Raw genomic sequence first — 13,316 nt, forward strand, 5'->3', positions numbered from 1 at the left:
CTGAGGTTTGTTCTTTCTTTTTCATTTTACTCTTCAAAGTTTTACGCTTCACTTTCAGCTTTATCGGCCAAGCGAGCGAGATGCGCAGCAGCAGCTGCAGCAGCAGCAGCAGCAGCAGCGCCAGGGCTGGAGCTGTGGCGGCGGATCCGTGAGCGTAGATGCCGATTACGGCGCGCCCTTGTCCTGCAGCCTCACGGGGTTATCTCCCGGCAGCGGTGCTGTAAGGAAGGGACGAGGCGTTTTCCGACACCAGCGAGAGCGTTTACTTCTCTGCGAAGGACGCGTTCAGAATCGCGTCAATTAGTCCTCACGCGGATTTTAAGCGTTCGGATCGCTCGAGCTTTTAAAGGCCGCGTTGTATTTCGAGCTGACCCGTTTGCCTGGCACCCTCCTTTAGCTCGACTGCTACCCTCTCCCTTGTCCTGACCGAATTCCTCTGCTGCCTTCGGTGCTGTTTTTTTTAACGTGCTGAAATATATCCGTTGGGATTTTTGTTTTTCAGATGCCGCGCTGTAAGCGTCCCGTGGTGCTCAGGAGAGACCCCCGGCCCGGGTTTGCCTGCCGGTCGTTGGGCGTGCTGAGGGTAAGGGGCCGGCTGCCAGCCTGCGGGACGGGGGCTGAGGGGGGGCTGCAAGCGTTTGGGGGGGCCGCCCCTCCTTTATCTTTCTAGCAGAGCCCCCCTTTTTGGCGGGGGTGCGTGCGTACATACGCCAACGGCATTATTAAAGTAACGAGCTGCCGGTTGGGGCCGTTTCCCTCATGTTGTGCCTTTTTGGGGGCTGAATAAAAAGGGGGGGGTTGGGGGCCTGGAGGGGCGATGATGTCATTTGGGGCACCCCAACATCACCGGCGGGCTGATGATGCCGTGGAGGAGCAGGTGAGTGGGGAATGGGGGGTCATGGGGGGTCCCCCCCCCCCCGCCCAAAAAAGGGGGTCACAGCCCAAAAGTGCCTGATAATTCCTGGGGGGGTTCAAAAATTTTTAAAAACTGTAAATCTATCTGTGACGCCTCGAAATAGAGAAAAATCTCTCCTTGTTCTATACATTGAAAAATAATATTCCTTTATATGTATACAAGGATTTCAAAATAGGAACCTATATCTGCCCTATTATCTAAAGGATTTTAGAGCATAAAAAAATTCGGAAGACGTATATAGGGTTTTAAAATACAAAAAGAACTCCCGTCTATATAAATTAAAAAAGAAAGCACTTCCAAATGCAAAAGGGATGATATATTTTATGTGTGAAGGAATTGAAAATAGAAAAAACTCTGAATAGATACCGCTGTCTACACTTACTACGTGTTACATAGAGAGCCTAAATAGGCATTATATGTAATCTAAGAGATGATCTATAAGTGCAAATAGAAATCTAAGTCTATAAAGAGATAAGTGTAAATATACGTAAGTGTAAATAGAGAAGTCTATAAAGACATTTAAGTGTCAAAATACGTAAGTCGACAGATATCTAGTCTGAGCAGGTATTATATATAATGAGTGGGAAATAGGGGGGTATAAGTGAAACATAAATACATTCACTAAATATATAGAGAGAGAGGTATGTGTAAATACGTTAAGCGTAAACGTCTATGATAGATAAGGTTTTTAAAATGCAAAGAAACCCTGTTTCTAGAAAGGATTTAAAAACTCTTCACCCCCCCGAAACACCTCTCTGTTGAAGATCCGAAAGCGCTTTCAAAAGCTGCCTCTTCCCTGTTCTCTTTTTCCGTCTTTTCCCATCCTGATTGGGGGCCGGTCCCCCCAACAGGGACTTTCCCCTGCAGGGCCGTGCACACAGAGCGGGACCTGCCGCCGTGGCCTAAAAACACCACAAAACCCCTAATTCGGGGCCTGCAAGGGGTGGGGAAAAAGAAAACCCGCAATTTGGGGGGGAAAAATACCCAACTTGGAGCTCCCGGGAAAGCCAAATCCACCAGGATTTGGGCAGCCGGAAAGCAAAAAAACCCCCATTTTCATGCACAAAACGAAAAAGCAAAAATCACCAAGTTTTGTTGTGAAAAAGCGTTGAAAAACCTCCAAGTGGAATATTTTGGAAAAGGAAAAAACCCCAGCTTTGATATTATAAAAAAGCAAAAAAAACCCCGATTTGGGGAAGCTTTGGGGTGAAACACCAGCCATTTGAGGGGCCCGGACCCCTGGGGTGCTGCCTGCCCCGCCAACCTGCCCGTTGCCCCCCGCCCAAACTCTGACACCCCCCTCCCGCTCCCCCGCCCCCCACTCCCACCCCGCTCTCCCTCCTCCTGCGTTTTGGGTTTGTGCTGAGAACGGCGTCGGTGACGCGGGGCTGCGTGAGTTCCCGCTGCGCAGCGCTTGCACGGCGCCGGGGGCTGTGCTGCTCCTCGCCCCGCCCTGCCGGCGAGCGGGCTGGGGGTGCGCGAGGGCCTGGGAGGGGGCACCGCTGGGAGAGCTGACCCCGGCGGACCCAGGGGGTGTTCCAGGCCCTATGACGTCAGGAAATAAAACTCGGGGGGGAGGTCGGCGGGGGGGCCGCTGCTGGGCTGCGGCTGGCTGGGCGGGCATCGGGCGGTTGGCGGCGAGCCCTTGCTTTCGTTTGTACCGCTTGTCTGTCTGGGGTTTTTCTCTCTGTTGTTTGGGGTTTTTTTTTTTCCCCCCTTTCCCTCACGAGTGGAGTGTTTTCACTTTTGCCCTTCCAATTCTCTCCCCCCTCCCGCTGAGGGGGCAGCGAGGGAGCGGTTGTGTGGTGCTGAGTTGCCGGCTGGGATTCAACCCCGGCACAAGGTGAGTGGCAAGCCCTGCCTGGCTAAACGCTTTAGGCTCCCCGCGTTATTCCTGCCATCTGGCGAGGCCCTCCTTGTTCTTTCCTGCTGCTTTCAAGTGCCTTGTGCTCCAGCAGCAGGCTGGGAAGGAGGGTTGTGGCAGGAGCGGCGGCCCCCCGTGACTCCTTCTCGGGCTGTGAGCTTCGCCCCGCGTGTGGGCTGCCGAGGATCGTGGGCTCTGCAGGGGCCACAGGCAGCCCGCAGAGCTTGAGGCCGAGCCGTTCCTTTCCCCCTGTGAGCATCTGGGGAGGGGGACTGGGGGGGCTGCGGACCCCCGAGGGGGCCGAGGAGTGGGGCTGTGCATCCCGGGGGGGCCGGGGAGTGGGGCCGGGGGGGGCTGCGAGCCCTAGGGGGTTGGGGAGAGGGGCTGGAGGACTTCCGGACCATAGAGACCAGACCAGTCCAGACCAGAGAGTATAGCTGGAGGACTCCCGGACCATAGAGATGGCGGACTCCCAGACCAGAGAGTATGCCTGGAGGACTTCCGGACCATAGAGACGGAGGTTAGATGCATAGAATGTACCCGGGGGACTGCCGCACCATAGAGGAAAATGTCCGGCCTAGAGAGTACCCCTGGAGGACTGCCGGACCATAGAGAGCAAAGTCCGGCCTAGAGAGTACCCCGGACCATAGAGAGCAAAGTCCGGCCTAGAGAGTACCCCTGGAGGACTGCCGGACCATAGAGAGCAAAGGCTGGCCTAGAGAGTACCCCTGGAGGACTGCCGGACCATAGAGACGGGAGCTGGACCAGAGAGTACCCCTGGAGGACTGCCGGACCATGGAGAGCAAAGTCCGGCCTAGAGAGTACCCCTGGAGGACTGCCGGACCATGGAGAGCAAAGTCCGGCCTAGAGAGTACCCCTGGAGGACTGCCGGACCATAGAGAGCAAAGTCCGGCCTAGAGAGTACCCCTGGAGGACTGCCGGACCATAGAGACGGGAGCTGGACCAGAGAGAACCCCTGGAGGACTGCCGGACCATAGAGAGCAAAGTCCGGCCTAGAGAGTACCCCTGGAGGACTCCCGGACCATCGAGATCAAGGTCCCCCAAGAGCTGGGGAGTGGGGCTGTGGGTCCTGGCGGGACTTGAGAGTGGGGCTCCCAGGGGGCTGGAAAATGGTGTGGTCGGGTGCTGTGAGCTCCGGGGGTCCTGGGGCTGAGAAGTGCTTGCAAACGCTGGGGAGGGGCTGCGAGCCCTGCGCATGCGCGGTCCCCGGGCGCCGTGCGCATGCGCGGTCCCCGGGCGCCGTGCGCATGCGCGGTCCCCGGGCGCCGTGCGCATGCGCGGTCCCCGGGCGCCGTGCGCATGCGCGGTCCCCGAGCTCCGACTACAACTCCCGGTGTGCCTCGCGCGGGCGGTCCGGTGGAGCCGCGCGCTCATTGGTTGCGGACGGCATTTCAACGGGGCGCCGTGCGCATGCGCGGTCCCGGGGCGCCGACTACAACTCCCGGCGTGCCTCGCGCGGGCGGTCCCGTGGAGCCGCGCGCTGATTGGTTGCGGACGGTATTTCAACGGGGCGCGCGGCGGGCTTTGCACCGAGGCGGCGGCGCAGCGTGAGTGTGAGGAGCCGCGGGCCCGGGGAGCCGGGCTGTGGCGGGGGGGGGGGGGGGCGGTTCTGCAGGCTCCGGGGACGGGGGCTGGGGGGGCTCCAGGCGGGGGAGGGCCTGTGAGCATCTGGGGAGTGGGGAGTTGGGGGGGGGCTGCGTGCCCTAGGGGGGCCGCGCAGTGGGCCGGGGCGGGGGGGGGGGGGGCGCTTTGTGCAAACAGATCCTCCCTGCGAGTCCCCACTGTCGCCCCGTGGGGCCGGGGACCGCCCAGCCCTCCCTGCAGGCAGACTGGGGGCTTCGCGGGCCGAGTCGAGGGAGGAGCTGCTGGAGAGAGGGCTTAGAAACGCCCTTCTGCCCCCGAAACTGCTGGAGCGTTTGAAGGGGAGGGACAGGTCCAGCCCAGGGCTGTTCCAGGAGCAAAAGCTGGTCCCAGCCAGCTCGCCTCTGCTCCCCCGGCACCGGGATCGGACCTTTCAGCCCCGTTTCTGCCCGAAGCATCACGCAAGCGCTTGCCCTCCCCGGGGGCACCTTTGGGACTTGAGAAGAGGCGCAGCAGCTGGGGTTTTGGGCTCAGAAATGGGCGCTAAGTGAGCTGGTTTGGGGGCCCAAAGCAGAAGCCGGTTTGGCCGTTTGTGCGGGGGGATGGGAGGGCGTTGGGGGCTGCGGGGGAAAGCAGGGGGTGGGCAGGGTGCGTGGACCCTCTCCGGGGAGGGGTCGGGTCTGGTCCTGCTGGACCCCGAAGTGCGGGAGGCCGGCACGCACCAGGCCCAACTCAACGTCTGCGGTGGTCTCTGGGGGGAAGAGGTGGTCTCTGCTTTTCAGACCCCGTACGCCCTCTTCGAGTCCAGCTCTTGCTTGTCGACTGCTTAGAATAGTTATTAACTAATTAGTCGTACAAACTCATTAATGCTTATACAATGTCCAACTATGATATTTAATCCTAATAGCCGAGTTTTGACGGCGATTGGTTTACGACCTTGTCAAAAGCCCAGGCTGTTGTAAATAGCCGGAGCTTGTAAGGAGAAGGAGCTGAAATCAACGGTGCAGAGCGGGAGCTTCAATTAGCCAGAACCGTAGCAAGCAGGAGCTGGAACGAGACGGGGTGTCTGCTGTCTGGGGCATGCCTTAGCCAGAGGCAAAATTACCAGCAGCTGTAACGAGCGGGAGCTGCGATTCGCTGCAGTGTCTGTTTGCCGGAGCATCCGTCGGCCAGACTGCACTCCCAGCACGGCTGAAGAGCAGCCGGGCGCAGGCAGGGCTGTCCCCGGCGAGGCGCTCCGAGCGGCAGGGAGGCGAGTTGTCCTTCTGCCAGCGGGGAGTCCGGCCTCTTCCCTCGGGGATTAAATCCACGCCACGCGTGGATCCGCTCTCTTTGCGTGGAGGGTCTCTCCCGGACCCGTTCCCGAGGGCTGAAGTGAGGTGGGGGTCCCCCGGCTCTCCCCGGGGGGCAGGCGGCAGCACGAGGCGGCGGTGTCTCCCCGGTACACGGCAAAGGGGAGCGAAACCGGCCGGCTGGAGCTCCGGGGGTGCACAGCCCGGCCCCGCACGGCAGAATCCTTCCCTGGGTTTTCACCGTTGGCTGGGTGTGACAAACAGGTTCATTTTGTGCCTCCTCTTTTCCCAGCGTCACCTTCTGCGTCACGCGAAGAAAATCCTGCGCGGTTGACGCCGCTTGCTGCTCAGGTAACGGCACGTGTGGGGCCGGGGGAGCGGGGAGAAACATTGGCGCGTTCAAGGACGCTGCAGGTGCTCCGCGTCAAACCCAGGGAAAAGGCAAATTTGTGCCGGTGCAGAAAAGCTGATGAACAGTTGCCGTGAACAGAGCGCGCGTGCCTCGTTCCTGCATCGGTCCCTGGGTAGTTACGAGCGTTTTCCTTTCAGGGAAAAGAATGAGCTTTCGCCTACGATAAATTAAGAGCTGCCTGTGACCTTCTTTAGGGTCAAGTGTTTCTCTTCTGTTTGTTCGTACTGATTTTACGGGCAGGTTGGAAATAGCCTTTTATTTTTACACGCGTAATTGTAATTTGTAGTACTACGTGGTGTCAGGAGAGTGAATTTTGGAGCACCCAGGTACTACTAGAAACGTAATGAACGAGACACGATGGAAACTGATACTTCAACTTGATTTTTACTTGATTTTTTTTTCATTAGAGTGTTGACGGCATGTTGTCCTGTGGCTCCATCCACATTCTGTTCAGCGGAGTCTTCAATCTAGGACTTTGAAGGAAAAAAGTTGGTCCTTCCAAAACAGGGCTAGTCATTCATAGGATCGAGGCATAGACTTGGCGAGCCGCTTAAGTACGTGATCGGAATTAAAGCCAAATGCCGCTTCGCGTTGCTGCTGTTGGTCTTCGCTTTCATTAGTTTTCCCGCTGCTCCGTCATGGTTGGGAGCTCTGAATCATCCTTTTTTTCGCTCCCTAACGCATTTTTCTCCCCAAGGAGAGGCTACGTTTAAAAGCTACTTAGTTTCCTCACAAACGCATTGGTCAGTAAAATGGAGTTAGGATGCTTGGAACCACAAAAATGACACCAGTCTTACAGATCTGGACTATTTCTGAACACGTGTTCATCGCGTGCAGATGTCATCGGGATACGGATCATCTGCACTTCGTGCTCTGACGAGACGATCAGCTGAGACAGGGACGAGCTCCAAAAGGAAAGAAAGGTACAACGTCAAAGTTTTGTTTTGTTGTTGGGTTTTGTGGGTTTTTTTTGTGTTTGTGTGTTTTGGGGGTTTTTTTGTTTGTTTTTTTTTTTTTTTTGTTTGGTTGGTTGTTTGTTTTTCCTTAAGAGTGCGACGTTGACTGGTGGCAGCCTGCAGAGCTCTCTTGCTGCCTGACCTCTCTTTTCCTTCTCTGTCACTCCTCTTTCTAGGCAAGTGAGTTCTTGCGAAACTAAAGCTGCCAATGAGCCAAAAAAAAGGCACGGTTGTCTAAAACATGCAGAAGCTCTAGTGGCCTGTCTCAACAACCGCACCAAAGACGATGCCAAATACTTTCTCCTCCACTCAGTTGTAGCCTTCACAGAAGAGGAAGCTTTGTGCTCAACGTTGTTTGTTTTTTTTTTTTCCTTTCCTCTCAGCAGAACGTCAACTGCCGTGAAAGTACGAGACAGGTGGAAAGGATCCCTAGTGGTCTGCAAGTACAAGGTAGGCCTGTGACATGTGTCTGCGTTTTTCCTAAGGTGCTCGTAGCACGGACTTTACAGTTAACACGAGGAACGTGGCAGCTCTCCTTCTATGTGATTTTTTAACGTGAAATATTTTAACGCAAATACTAAAAATAAAGGAGGTCTGTTCTGGAGCGTGGTACGCCTCTGCAAAGCTTGCTTCCCTCCGTCTGTTTTCTCTTCCTGCAAGCACGGTCTTCTGTTTCTGTGCGCTTGCTAGGAAAGGGTGCTGTGAAAATAATGTTGGACTAGAAGAGGAAAGGAACCGTTTGTAAGAGTTGGGATGTTCGGGAGAAACAGGCTTTGTTTTCACGATAAAAGCTGTATGCTTTTTCAGTCAGTCAGTTTTTAAAATGCCTTACAGGAGCACTCGAACACCTTACTGAGATGCTAACATCTGCGCTAAAAGCAATCAAGGTCAAAGAAGAGGCGTGGACAACACGGGACAAATCGGTGTCGCTTCGGTGCGCTTTCCAGGCTTTCCCGAGAAGCGGTAGCAGCCTCGTAACTAGCGACAGAGAGTCCTGATGTGGTTTTGGTGAGTTACTGCTTCTATCGCGTCCTTTTTCCTAACCTGCAGCGCGTAATTTTGACTTTGGTTGGAAAGAGATTTTCCAGAATGGAAATCTTTCTCGTTCAAAGGAGTCGCCTTTTACGAACTTCCCCTCAGAATGGATCTGCAGAGATGACGTGCTCGGCAGTAGAAGTCATCCGCAAGGAGACTTTTCGCGCTCTCTCTGGAAAAAAAAAAAAAAGGGGTAGGTCGATTTCCTTGCACAGACCCAAGCGCGGCACGTCTTCCGATAGTCGACGTACGGCTGATCTTTGGTTCTCGGGTGTAACGGTCGAGAGATCGTAAAGACGCGTTCCTCCGCACGCTCGGGTACGGCCAACAGCGTTAGCAAACCTGCCGGTCCTTTTTGGTAGCCTGATGTATTGCAGCACCGGGGATTTGATATTCCCCACCGCCTGCCCCCCCCCCACCCCTCCCCAAAAATGTAAAACCGTATGGGAGATCTCTTATCTCCCTGATTTTTCTATCGTAAACGAAACTTTAAAAAGAAAGTTAAAATTGTATAACTTCCAAACTGACTTGCGTTGTTTAAACTGCAACTGCCAAATAGCTGTAGCGTATAATTTATTAGGTGTGCTTAAGCAGTTAGGTAGTTGCTCTAAACGTTTAAAAAGAGAGGCAACTGATCGGGTTTTTTTCCCGATCTTTTGGCAGAGCGCTCTGAAGTCCTTTATTTCTGCCTCGCTTTCAGTGGCGCGTTTCCCCGGCAGTTGGGTAGCATCGGTCTCGGCGCAGCTGGCCAGGCGTCCCTCCTAGTCATGTGACGCACGCAAAACCCCTGGTCAAACGATAGCTGTGTAGTTTGGAGGTAGATAATTTAACGGTATGAATTCACAGCTACGCAATTTCAATTAACGCAAAAGGAAAATCAAATATTTTTATAGTATAAGCCTTCTCGTTGTACGTCTGTAAGCGTACGCATGCCTTTTTAGCATAAAATGAATTGCTGAGGTTTGTTCTTTCTTTTTCATTTTACTCTTCAAAGTTTTACGCTTCACTTTCAGCTTTATCGGCCAAGCGAGCGAGATGCGCAGCAGCAGCTGCAGCAGCAGCAGCAGCAGCAGCGCCAGGGCTGGAGCTGTGGCGGCGGATCCGTGAGCGTAGATGCCGATTACGGCGCGCCCTTGTCCTGCAGCCTCACGGGGTTATCTCCCGGCAGCGGTGCTGTAAGGAAGGGACGAGGCGTTTTCCGACACCAGCGAGAGCGTTTACTTCTCTGCGAAGGACGCGTTCAGAATCGCGTCAATTAGTCCTCACGCGGATTTTAAGCGTTCGAATCGCTCGAGCTTTTAAAGGCCGCGTTGTATTTCGAGCTGACCCGTTTGCCTGGCACCCTCCTTTAGCTCGACTGCTACCCTCTCCCTTGTCCTGACCGAATTCCTCTGCTGCCTTCGGTGCTGTTTTTTTTAACGTGCTGAAATATATCCGTTGGGATTTTTGTTTTTCAGATGCCGCGCTGTAAGCGTCCCGTGGTGCTCAGGAGAGACCCCCGGCCCGGGTTTGCCTGCCGGTCGTTGGGCGTGCTGAGGGTAAGGGGCCGGCTGCCAGCCTGCGGGACGGGGGCTGAGGGGGGGCTGCAAGCGTTTGGGGGGGCCGCCCCTCCTTTATCTTTCTAGCAGAGCCCCCCTTTTTGGCGGGGGTGCGTGCGTACATACGCCAACGGCATTATTAAAGTAACGAGCTGCCGGTTGGGGCCGTTTCCCTCATGTTGTGCCTTTTTGGGGGCTGAATAAAAAGGGGGGGGTTGGGGGCCTGGAGGGGCGATGATGTCATTTGGGGCACCCCAACATCACCGGCGGGCTGATGATGCCGTGGAGGAGCAGGTGAGTGGGGAATGGGGGGTCATGGGGGGTCCCCCCCCCCCCCCCCCCAAAAAAGGGGGTCACAGCCCAAAAGTGCCTGATAATTCCTGGGGGGGTTCAAAAATTTTTAAAAACTGTAAATCTATCTGTGACGCCTCGAAATAGAGAAAAATCTCTCCTTGTTCTATACATTGAAAAATAATATTCCTTTATATGTATACAAGGATTTCAAAATAGGAACCTATATCTGCCCTATTATCTAAAGGATTTTAGAGCATAAAAAAATTCGGAAGACGTATATAGGGTTTTAAAATACAAAAAGAACTCCCGTCTATATAAATTAAAAAAGAAAGCACTTCCAAATGCAAAAGGGATGATATATTTTATGTGTGAAGGAATTGAAAATAGAAAAAACTCTGAATAGATACCGCTGTCTACACTTACTACGTGTTACATAGAGAGCCTAAATAGGCATTATATGTAATCTAAGAGATGATCTATAAGTGCAAATAGAAATCTAAGTCTATAAAGAGATAAGTGTAAATATACGTAAGTGTAAATAGAGAAGTCTATAAAGACATTTAAGTGTCAAAATACGTAAGTCGACAGATATCTAGTCTGAGCAGGTATTATATATAATGAGTGGGAAATAGGGGGGTATAAGTGAAACATAAATACATTCACTAAATATATATAGAGAGAGGTATGTGTAAATACGTTAAGCGTAAACGTCTATGATAGATAAGGTTTTTAAAATGCAAAGAAACCCTGTTTCTAGAAAGGATTTAAAAACTCTTCACCCCCCCGAAACACCTCTCTGTTGAAGATCCGAAAGCGCTTTCAAAAGCTGCCTCTTCCCTGTTCTCTTTTTCCGTCTTTTCCCATCCTGATTGGGGGCCGGTCCCCCCAACAGGGACTTTCCCCTGCAGGGCCGTGCACACAGAGCGGGACCTGCCGCCGTGGCCTAAAAACACCACAAAACCCCTAATTCGGGGCCTGCAAGGGGTGGGGAAAAAGAAAACCCGCAATTTGGGGGGGAAAAATACCCAACTTGGAGCTCCCGGGAAAGCCAAATCCACCAGGATTTGGGCAGCCGGAAAGCAAAAAAACCCCCATTTTCATGCACAAAACGAAAAAGCAAAAATCACCAAGTTTTGTTGTGAAAAAGCGTTGAAAAACCTCCAAGTGGAATATTTTGGAAAAGGAAAAAACCCCAGCTTTGATATTATAAAAAAGCAAAAAAAACCCCGATTTGGGGAAGCTTTGGGGTGAAACACCAGCCATTTGAGGGGCCCGGACCCCTGGGGTGCTGCCTGCCCCGCCAACCTGCCCGTTGCCCCCCGCCCAAACTCTGACACCCCCCTCCCGCTCCCCCGCCCCCCACTCCCACCCCGCTCTCCCTCCTCCTGCGTTTTGGGTTTGTGCTGAGAACGGCGTGGGTGACGCGGGGCTGCGTGAGTTCCCGCTGCGCAGCGCTTGCACGGCGCCGGGGGCTGTGCTGCTCCTCGCCCCGCCCTGCCGGCGAGCGGGCTGGGGGTGCGCGAGGGCCTGGGAGGGGGCACCGCTGGGAGAGCTGACCCCGGCGGACCCAGGGGGTGTTCCAGGCCCTATGACGTCAGGAAATAAAACTCGGGGGGGAGGTCGGCGGGGGGGCCGCTGCTGGGCTGCGGCTGGCTGGGCGGGCATCGGGCGGTTGGCGGCGAGCCCTTGCTTTCGTTTGTACCGCTTGTCTGTCTGGGGTTTTTCTCTCTGTTGTTTGGGGTTTTTTTTTTTCCCCCCTTTCCCTCACGAGTGGAGTGTTTTCACTTTTGCCCTTCCAATTCTCTCCCCCCTCCCGCTGAGGGGGCAGCGAGGGAGCGGTTGTGTGGTGCTGAGTTGCCGGCTGGGATTCAACCCCGGCACAAGGTGAGTGGCAAGCCCTGCCTGGCTAAACGCTTTAGGCTCCCCGCGTTATTCCTGCCATCTTGCGAGGCCCTCCTTGTTCTTTCCTGCTGCTTTCAAGTGCCTTGTGCTCCAGCAGCAGGCTGGGAAGGAGGGTTGTGGCAGGAGCGGTGGCCCCCCGTGACTCCTTCTCGGGCTGTGAGCTTCGCCCCGCGTGTGGGCTGCCGAGGATCGTGGGCTCTGCAGGGGCCACAGGCAGCCCGCAGAGCTTGAGGCCGAGCCGTTCCTTTCCCCCTGTGAGCATCTGGGGAGGGGGACTGGGGGGGCTGCGGACCCCCGAGGGGGCCGAGGAGTGGGGCTGTGCATCCCGGGGGGGCCGGGGAGTGGGGCCGGGGGGGGCTGCGAGCCCTAGGGGGTCGGGGAGAGGGGCTGGAGGACTTCCGGACCATAGAGACCAGACCAGTCCAGACCAGAGAGTATAGCTGGAGGACTCCCGGACCATAGAGATGGCGGACTCCCAGACCAGAGAGTATGCCTGGAGGACTTCCGGACCATAGAGACGGAGGTTAGATGCATAGAATGTACCCGGGGGACTGCCGCACCATAGAGGAAAATGTCCGGCCTAGAGAGTACAGCTGGAGGACTTCTGGACCATCGAGACGGTCGTCCGGAGCGGAGAGTGCACGTGGGGAACTTCCGGACCACAGAGAGCCAAGTCCGGCCTAGAGAGTACCCCTGGAGGACTGCCGGACCATAGAGAGCAAAGTCCGGCCTAGAGAGTACCCCTGGACCATAGAGAGCAAAGTCCGGCCTAGAGAGTACCCCTGGAGGACTGCCGGACCATAGAGAGCAAAGGCTGGCCTAGAGAGTACCCCTGGAGGACTGCCGGACCATAGAGACGGGAGCTGGACCAGAGAGTACCCCTGGAGGACTGCCGGACCATGGAGAGCAAAGTCCGGCCTAGAGAGTACCCCTGGAGGACTGCCGGACCATAGAGAGCAAAGTCCGGCCTAGAGAGTACCCCTGGAGGACTGCCGGACCATAGAGAGCAAAGTCCGGCCTAGAGAGTACCCCTGGAGGACTGCCGGACCATAGAGAGCAAAGTCCGGCCTAGAGAGTACCCCTGGAGGACTGCCGGACCATAGAGACGGGAGCTGGACCAGAGAGAACCCCTGGAGGACTGCCGGACCATAGAGAGCAAAGTCCGGCCTAGAGAGTACCCCTGGAGGACTCCCGGACCATCGAGATCAAGGTCCCCCAAGAGCTGGGGAGTGGGGCTGTGGGTCCTGGCGGGACTTGAGAGTGGGGCTCCCAGGGGGCTGGAAAATGGTGTGGTCGGGTGCTGTGAGCTCCGGGGGTCCTGGGGCTGAGAAGTGCTTGCAAACGCTGGGGAGGGGCTGCGAGCCCTGCGCATGCGCGGTCCCCGGGCGCCGTGCGCATGCGCGGTCCCCGGGCGCCGTGCGCATGCGCGGTCCCCGGGCGCCGTGCGCATGCGCGGTCCCCGGGCGCCGTGCGCATGCGCGGTCCCCGGGCGCCGTGCGCATGCG

The 13,316-nt window shown here is 55.7% G+C and overlaps 1 long non-coding RNA gene across 1 annotated transcript; it reads left to right on the forward strand.

The window, feature by feature from the left end:
• The first annotated feature begins 6,351 nt into the window (after positions 1 to 6,351).
• On the forward strand, positions 6,352 to 8,277 carry LOC142082349 (uncharacterized). The gene is made up of 5 exons (XR_012673686.1): positions 6,352 to 6,640; positions 6,886 to 7,009; positions 7,429 to 7,492; positions 7,877 to 8,050; positions 8,155 to 8,277. It is a non-coding gene; the product is annotated as an uncharacterized LOC142082349 (long non-coding RNA).
• The last annotated feature ends 5,039 nt before the right edge of the window (positions 8,278 to 13,316 follow it).

This window comes from Calonectris borealis, chromosome 4 (assembly GCF_964195595.1).
Source record: "Calonectris borealis chromosome 4, bCalBor7.hap1.2, whole genome shotgun sequence".
Lineage (NCBI taxonomy): Eukaryota > Metazoa > Chordata > Aves > Procellariiformes > Procellariidae > Calonectris > Calonectris borealis.